The following is a 9,133-nucleotide window of genomic DNA, read 5'->3' on the forward strand; positions in this document are numbered from 1 at the left end:
AATTTCGCGTACGTTTCTAAAAACATAAATTAATTTCCTAAGTTTTGTCTTATACTTCAATGATCATGCTTCGCGAACTCGTTTAATTAAATGTAGGTTTACATGCCGAAAAACAGACCTTCAAAATATACCTTCAACGGCAAAACTACTCTTCCCAAAGCTGTCAAATGTTTATACATAAACATTTAAGCTAAGCTTTGGGTACAATACTTTCACATGAAAACAAAATAAAACAGTTTAACATAGTTAACAGTTTATTGAGGCTGAAAGATCAGGCAAATAAGATCTTCCAATTACAATCACTCTACAGATCTTCTATGCAGCGGGTAGTTTTTCCACGCCAAGTGCGCCCATTTATACAGGACATGCTGAATATGAATTGAAATACAGGATTGATATTGAAGAACACAAAAAAATCACAAATATCAGAAATTTCACTACAAGACGTACAGACAAGTTCTGGTGTGGAATTCGGTCTGATTATGCCATCGAACAGGCCCTCATAAAGACAATGAAAAGCTCCGGTGGATTGACTCGGGGACAAGGGATAACAGACAAAATGTTGTAACTTGATGGGAGCTTGGGATGATCCGTCCTCATCAAATCTGTAGGAAGTTGAGAAATGTTATAAAAAATGACGTCAGTTGAACATTAACAGTGAGCAACATGTTGACGTGCGCCATTCTCGCATTGCTCGAGACAACGAAATTGATGAAAAGATTCAATAGTGGTTTCCTCAACACACACCATTATAAATGATATGCTGATTATTATCAAATTTCCCTTATAGGGAATACGCTATTACAGTAGGTCTCATGGTAAGACCTAGACCCGGGACAAATTTACTTTTTCATTTTGGTATTCCAAGAGGCCAAAAATACTGTTGGTTCAAATTGTTATAACATATATAAATATACAGGGTGTCCCGGAACTCTCTACCAATATTTTTGGGCATTGCTCCTGGGTAAGAAACATACCTAAATATCATATTTAAATTGTCCGGAAGTCCTTAGTTACTCACACAGCCGCCACTTTGTTTTTTTTTAGTTATTAATTTTTTTCTAAAGAATAGTTAAACATATGAAATTGAAACTTTGCACAAACATTTAGGACAACTAGACAAAGCTACAAAAAAATTATGACGATTTTTCTAATTCATAAAACAAAATGGCGGCCATTTACAATGTTTATAAAATCAACGGTTTTTGAGTTATTTAAGAAACAAAATTTTAAATGGCCGCCATTTTGTTTTATGAATATGAAAAATCGTCATAATTTTTTTGTAGCTTTGCCTAGTTGTCATAAATGTTTGTGCAAAGTTTCAATATCATATGTTTAACCATTCTTTAGAAAAAAATTAATAACTGAAAAAAACAAAATGGCGGCTGTGTGAGTAACTAAGGACTTCCGGACAATTTAAATATGATATTTAGGTATGTTTCTTACCCAGGAGCAATGCCCTAAAATATTGGTAGAGAGTTCCGGGACACTCTGTATATATACCGGGTGTCCGAAAAAGACTCTATAGTTTTAAACATACCTCACGATACTATTGTTCAAATGGATGAGTAATAATCATTTCGTGCTGTGTAGAGTATACTTCAAAGTTTTAGTTTCGTACGTTGGCAATGAGTTGCGTACACCTATTTGACCTTGAACATAGTTTTGGTAATAAATTATAATACAAATAATAAAATATTAATGATAAAAATGAGTAAAAATAGCTTGCATGTTTGCAGGGCTACAAATGGTTCGCATATTGAGGTGTTATAGTGTTAAAATAACTTTTATTTTATTACCTTTCATTTAATGTATCAGCATAGCCTTCTCTATGGTATCAGTCGTTGAACAGTAGTTTGTATCTAGTACAATAAATAAATAAATTTTCACACTAGGTAAGTTTTTTGGAGACCCTGTATCCAAAAAAATCTAAAGATTTAACTAAACTGTATCCAAAAAAGTTATTATCGTCCGTTAGCACGATGATTCCCAAAAATCATCCGATTTAGTGGAATTTGGTACAAACATTACTTTTATTTGTGAATCAAGAGATGGACTATTTATCATTTACTTTGTATTGTAAGTGACTTAGCCTATTGCTTTTGCTTAATGGCCTATATAAATCATTGAATCATTGAATCATGCACACGTACATTTATTTATTAAAACGAGTTCGCAAAGCATGATCGGCATGCATAATAAGGCATATGGACATGATAAGGCCATAGGAACGGTTGCTTTATAGGTATTTTGCCGGTAAGAATATTTTTTTTTTTCATTTTTAACCCTCAAAACATACAATTTTACAATTGTATCGTTAAAGAATTTTGTAGAGCGTAAAAACAAATAATTTAGTACATTAACATGTTTTTTACAGTTATTGGTTACAGAGAAAATTAAAAAATGTAAATTAAAAAACCTCAAGTTATTCCAATAGCGAAGAATTTTAATTATTGTTTTTTTCCTTATTTAAAGACACATTTTTATAAAATTGGGTAAATTTATTTGTTTCTTATCATACTATTATTATTTTATATACTATATTACCCTCTCTGTAGCAGCAAACTTAGGCACCAGTTAAACCTAATGTTATTTAAATAGGTTTGTCAAAATCTAATCAAGCAAATGGGAATTCGCTTAGTCTGCAGGTTTGCTGAGGTGGGGGTATTTTTATTCATACTTTCATTCATTTTCTATTAATAGCAAATAAACTGGCATACCCTCTAAATCAATACGGTGTTTGCTTCAAACAACTATATTGTGGAAATATTGAAAAAAACACAATTTTTATCGGTTTTTGGAAAAATTAATTATTTTGATGGTCTGTATTTTGACCATTATTTACGCTACATACTTGCTGTTGGGCTTAAACTGTCAAAAATTTATTCTTCTTTAATGTAATAATATAAAATTTTCGTTAAAATCAACGGTTCGCGAGATTGAGTGAGAAACAATAGTAATTGCCATATGTTTGATATTTCGATAACAAGTGGCGCGCCCCGCGGCGAGCGGCAGCATCTCGAGGTGGATAACTTGGATTTTATGTTATGGGCCCAATACTAACAACATATCCTAAAATCAGAACTACCCGACCTTTTGCACAGCAACCCCATATTTTCTGACAGATTTACTGGACTATTTGAAAGTTTGACTAAACAAATAACTAACTGGACATTTGATCAGATTGATCTGTCACAGCTGATTTTAAATTACTAAAAACAGTCAAAGGGAAATTGTTATTCTTAAAAGTTAAAAGCCAAAACCGGAGTTTTTAATTTTTTTCTTCCTCCCACAGAATTTTTCTATAATTCAAAGAAAAACTTAATTTTAAAATATGGATGCACTTAAGTTTACCTCCTACATTCACTCACATACTGCAAGTTTGGTTAAGGTTTATTTATAGTTTAGAACAGTTTTATTTTATAATTAGCAGGTAGTTAATGTATATAATTTATAATAGTAAATGTAGGACATATACTAAAGAGCAACCTAAAATATTCCTTTAATAAATATTTATTTTAAAATATTTCTTTTAATGCAAGTTTTGTCAGTTTTGAGTAGTATGGGAATGAATGGAACAACCATCAGAGGAAGAAGGCAAATAAGGTGTAATGGTTTTAGCGAATTTCCCATATAGGGAATAAGCTATTAAAGTAGTAACATAGATAAAAGCAGTATAGACATGTGTCTACTCCTTTAATCTATGGTAGTACTCATGGTAAGACCTGGACCCGGGACCGATTTACTTTTTCGTTTTGAGGTCCCTAGAGGCCAAAAACACCATCTGTTCAAATTTATATATGTTAGTCTGTAACTATTTATTCTGCTTGTTCATGTTGTATTATTTTTTAATGAGTCAATGCAATCTGAAACCTTTTCTAGTCTTTTGTATATACAGGGTGGTAAAAAAGTCCCAGGGCAGTTAAATATTTAAAAAATAATGCAGATAGAGCTGCAATACTTGGTACAAAGTTACAGGGCATACAACTCTATTTTTAACACATATTCAGTGATCCAATAACTCTTCAGGGGGACGGCCCACAAGGAGTCGGAAGAAAATCTTAAACGGAAGCATAGGTCAATATGCACATCAAATTAAAGGTCTTTTTTAGTAGAATACAAAGCCGCAAACCACACTTCAAAAGGTTGATCCTGCGCAAAATGACAGTTGTTCAAAGACTCATTTAATTTACATTGCTATTATTGAGCGGAGCGAGCGAAGCTCTTATACGTCGACTTTTATGCATTTCGTAATACGCAAACTCCTCCTAAACGGCTGAATCAATCGTTTTAAAATTTTGCATGGTGATAAAGACCATATCGGTGAGTGCCAACATCTATATGGCGTTAAAAAAAACTCTCAGGAATCCGCCCCACTGGGTCTCAAAGTTTCAATGTAATCCTTATGGAAGCAGTATTTGCCACATACACAAAGACATATGATCAGCTGTTGACTTTTGAATGCAGTAGATAAATAAATAGCTGATACTGTAGTATTATTCCACAGATATTAGAACATAAACGGTGGTATGGATCATAAATATAATCAAATGACGACACTAGCTTGAGGTCCGTGACGTAGGAAGTGATGAAGGAAGTAGTAAATGTGAGCAGTCTGGAGTGTGGAAACTGTTTAAGACAATTAGATTTAGGTAGGTATCTGCATTCCTAAAATTCTATAGGAAGGGAGGAAAACGGGTCCGTGACGTAGGAAGTGGTGAAGGAAGTAGTCAAGGCAAGCTGCCCGGAGTGTGGAAACTGTTTATGACGATTAGATTTAGGTATTTAGGTAGTTTAGGCATTCCTAAAATTCTATGGGAAGGGAGGAAAACGGGTCTGCGAGGTAGGAAGTGGTGAAGGAAGTAGACAAGGCGAGCTGTCCGGAGTGTGGGAACTGTTCATGACAATAAGATTAATGTATCAGAAATCCTTGCATGCTATTGGAAGGGAAGGAAACAGGTCCGCGACGTAGGAAGTGGTGAAGGAAGTAGTAAAGGCGAGCTGTTTGGGGTATGGGATCTGTTTATGACTACTAGATTAAGGTATTTGCAATCCTAAAATGCTATGGGAAGGGAGGAAAACAGGTCTGCGAAGTAGGAAGTGGTGAAGGAAATAGTCAAGGCAAGCTGTCCGGAGTGTGGAAACTGTTTATGACTTATAGATTAAGGTATCTAAAATCCTAAAATGCTATGGAAAGGGAGGGAAACAGGTCCGTGACGTAGGAAGTGGTAAAGGAAAAAGTAAAGGTGAGTTGTCCGGAGTGTGGGATCTGTTTATGAGCAATAGTTTAAGGTATTTGCAATCCAATGCTAAGGGAAGGGAGGTAAACAGGTCCATGACGTAGGAAAAGATGAAGGAAGTAGTAAAGGCGAGTTTTTCTGAGTGTGGGAACTGTTTATGACGATTAGATTAAGGTATCTTGGTATCAACAATCTTAAAATTCTGTGGGAAGAGAGGGAAACAGGTCTGCGATGTAAGAAGAGGTGATGGAAGTAGTAAGGTGAGCAGTGTGGAGTTTGGGAACTGGAAACCGTTTGTAGCAGTTAGATTAATGTATCTGCAATGCTGAAATGCTATGAGAAGGGATGGTAGCATGCCCACGACATAGAAAATGGTCAAAGAAGTAGTAAAGGCTAGCAGTGCGGAGTGTGGGAAATGTTTTTGGCAATTAGATTAACGTATCTAAAATACTAAAATGCTATGGAAAGTGATGAAAACAGGTCCACGATGTAGGAAGTGGCTTAGGAAGTAGTAAAGTATGAACATATTGTGAGAACCGTCTGTGGCAGTTAGATTAATGTATCTTCAATCCTAAAATGCTATGAGAAGGGAAGGAAACAGGCCCCACTACGTAGGAAGTGGTAAAGGAAGTAGTAAAGGCTGGCAGTGCAGAGTGAGGGAACCGTTTGGGCAGTTAGATAAATGTATCTAATACTTCAATGCTATGTGAAGGGAAGGAAACAGGTCTATGACGTAGGAAATGGTGAAGGAAGTAGTAAGGCTTGCAGTGCAGAGTGTGGGAACTGTCTTTGGCAATTACATTAATGTATCTGCAATCCTAAAATGCTATGGGAAGAGAGGGAAACAGGTCCACGACATAGGGGGTGGTGAAGGAAGTAGTAAGGTGAGCAGTGTTGAGTGTGGGAATGGATTAATGTATCTGCAATGCTAAAATGCTATGGGAAGAGACTGTAGACTGTAGGTTAAAATGATTATGAAGCACGAGTCGTTACATATTTCGATACGTACAGGGCCGTCCGAAGGGGGGGGCAACCGGGGCAAGCTGCCCCGGGCGCCGCGGCTGGGGGGGTCGCTGCGGCTAAGGGGGCGCCGCGCGGCGGCTACTGGTATCAACGCACGGGTCCCGAAATTTCGGGGAAAAAATATTCCCGATTTTCGAGACGGGATTTAATTTGATTCTGGAATTTTTCGGGACGGGATTTGATCCCATCATCGGCAATTTTGACGCTTCGCGAGTGAAAATGACGCTGCTATCGCGAGAGATGTTCACGGTAATTCCACGAACGCAGGAGCCGAAGTCATTTTGACGATCGCACCGTGACCGCAAGTCATTTGGACGATGGCGCCGTGACCGCGAGTCATACCAACGATTTCACCGTGACCGCGAGTCATACCGACGATTTCACCGTGACCGCGAGTCGTATATACCAACGATTCCGCCATGACCGCGAGTCATACCGACGATTCCGCCGTGACCGCGAGTCATACCGACGATTCCGCCGTGACCGCGAGTCATACCGACGATTCCGCCTTGACCGCGAGTCATACCGACGATTCCGCCGTGACCGCGAGTCATACCGACGATTCCGCCGTGACCGCGAGTCATACCGACGATAACGCCGTGACCGCGAGTCATACCGACGATAACGCCGTGACCGCGAGTCATACCGACGATCACGCTGTGACCGCGAGACATTTCGACCGCGAGTCACAATTTTCTATAGGCCTATCTGTAAATTGTTACCCTTTTTTGGTTTTGATAGATCAGTGCCACAAATGGTAAAAATTAATTTTGTTTGTCTTTTTTGGTAACTGCAATACTCAAGACTGTCGTTTATGCACAGGAAAAAATCCCGCCCCGAACTATAAATTCAATCCTGTCCATCCCGTATTAACATAGTATTAAAATATGCGAATGCGACTATTACTGGGGGGGGGGCGGGGGGGGGCACCACGACCACATTTGTCCCGGGCGCCGCAAACCCTAGGGACGGCCCTGGATACGTATTCAATCGTTTAATTTACAACTGAGTTGACAACAGCTGAGTTTTACTCCATAGAGGCTAAAAACGAATTTTATTCCCTAAATAGTAAAAATGCTACTTTAGACCCGCAACGCATGCATCAATGACGACTGTTTTTACTGCAGTATGACAAAAACAATATAAATATGAACCCTTGATGACTCCGCTCAATTTTGTGGATGCATCTGCGAACGCCACCTAGTATGCTTACTCCTCAGCCCGGGGGCACAGCCCTAGGAATCGGAAGAAAATTGTTAACGTAAGCATAGGTCAATATGCACATCAAATTAAAGGTCTTCACTAGTAGATTACGATGCCGTAAATTCAAGCTCAAAAGAATGCCTGAGTAAAAAATGGCAGTCGTTCAAAGATTCAAAATGGCGGATTCAAGAAATCTTTGAACATCTGCCGTTTTGCGCAGGATCAACCTTTTGAAGTGTGATTTGCGGCATTGTATTATTGTATTCTAATAAAAAAGATCTTTAAGTCGATGTGCATATTGACCTATGCTTCCTTTTACGATTTCCTTCCGACTCCTTGTGGGCCGCCCCCGTGAAGATTTATTGGATCACTGAATATGTGTTAAAATAGAGTTTTATGCCCTGTAACTTTGTACCAAGTATTGTAGCTCTATCTGCATTATTATTTTTTTATATTTAACTGTCCTGGGACTTTTTTACCACCCTGTATATTTGTGCCATGTGAATTGCAATTCTTAAGGTATTTATTTTTGCAAACCATCTTGTTTTGCTATGTATTGTTTAATGTAATTTGTCGTAGGAATAAATAAATAAATGCCAAGAGAGCTGAATAGACCGTTTTAGGGCCTATATTTTAAAATTGTTTTCCGGACCCCCCCCTTTTACCTGGGGGGTATTCCAGACCCCCCGGTCGACTCCCCCTACAGTATTTTGAAATCCTACCTATGTCACTGCTCGCAAAATTATGTGAATAATATCATATTGTGTATGAATGTAACAAACTTGTTAGGGCTACTTATAAAAAAAACTTATACATTTTCAATTTCAAAATGTAAAATGAAATAGGCCTACCCTCCAAATTCCTAGTTGCACAAGTGCGCCACAGTTCCTTTCTCGGTAATTATGTCGACCTCCAGTCAACGCTCTAAAATTGCGGGTGACTCTAAGTCATTGTAGAATGCGGGCTTTATTTTGGGTTAAGATTGGTTAGGTTAGGTTAGGTTAGGTTAGGTTAGTTTAGGTTAGGTTAAGTTTGGTTAGGCTAGGTTAGGTTAGATTAAGTTTGGTTAGGTTAGTTTGGTTAGGTTAGATTAGGTTAGTTTATCAATAACATGAGTATTGTAAGTAAACGAATCTTAAATTGTGGAATGTGGGCTTTATTTTAGGTTAGAATTCGTTAGGTTAGGTTAGTTTAGGTTATGTTAGGTTAGGTTAGGTTAGTTTAGGTTATGTTATGTTAGTTTAGGTTAAGTTAAGTTAGGTTAGGTTAAGTTTGGTTATGTTAGGTTATGATAAGATTGGTTAGGTTAGGTTAGTTTATCAATAACATGAGTATAGTAAGTATACGAACCTAACCTAACCTAACCAAACTAAACCTAACCTAAACTAACCTAACCAAACTCAACCTAACCTAAACTAACCTAACCTTACCAAACCTAACCTTATATAAAGCCCGCATTCCACAATTTTAGGTTAATTTACTTACAAAACTCATGTTACTGATAAACTAACCTAACCTAACCAAACTTAACCTAACCTTAACTATCTTAACCTAACCTAACCAAACTTAACCTAACCTAAACTAACCTAACATAACATAACCTAACCTAACCTAACCAATCCTAACCCAAAATAAAGCCCGCATTCTACAATGGTTTAGAGTCACCG

Source organism: Macrosteles quadrilineatus, unplaced genomic scaffold (genome assembly GCF_028750875.1).
Source record: "Macrosteles quadrilineatus isolate MER2022 unplaced genomic scaffold, UCM_ALF_1.0 Scaffold_8__2_contigs__length_117827958, whole genome shotgun sequence".
Classification (NCBI taxonomy): domain Eukaryota; kingdom Metazoa; phylum Arthropoda; class Insecta; order Hemiptera; family Cicadellidae; genus Macrosteles; species Macrosteles quadrilineatus.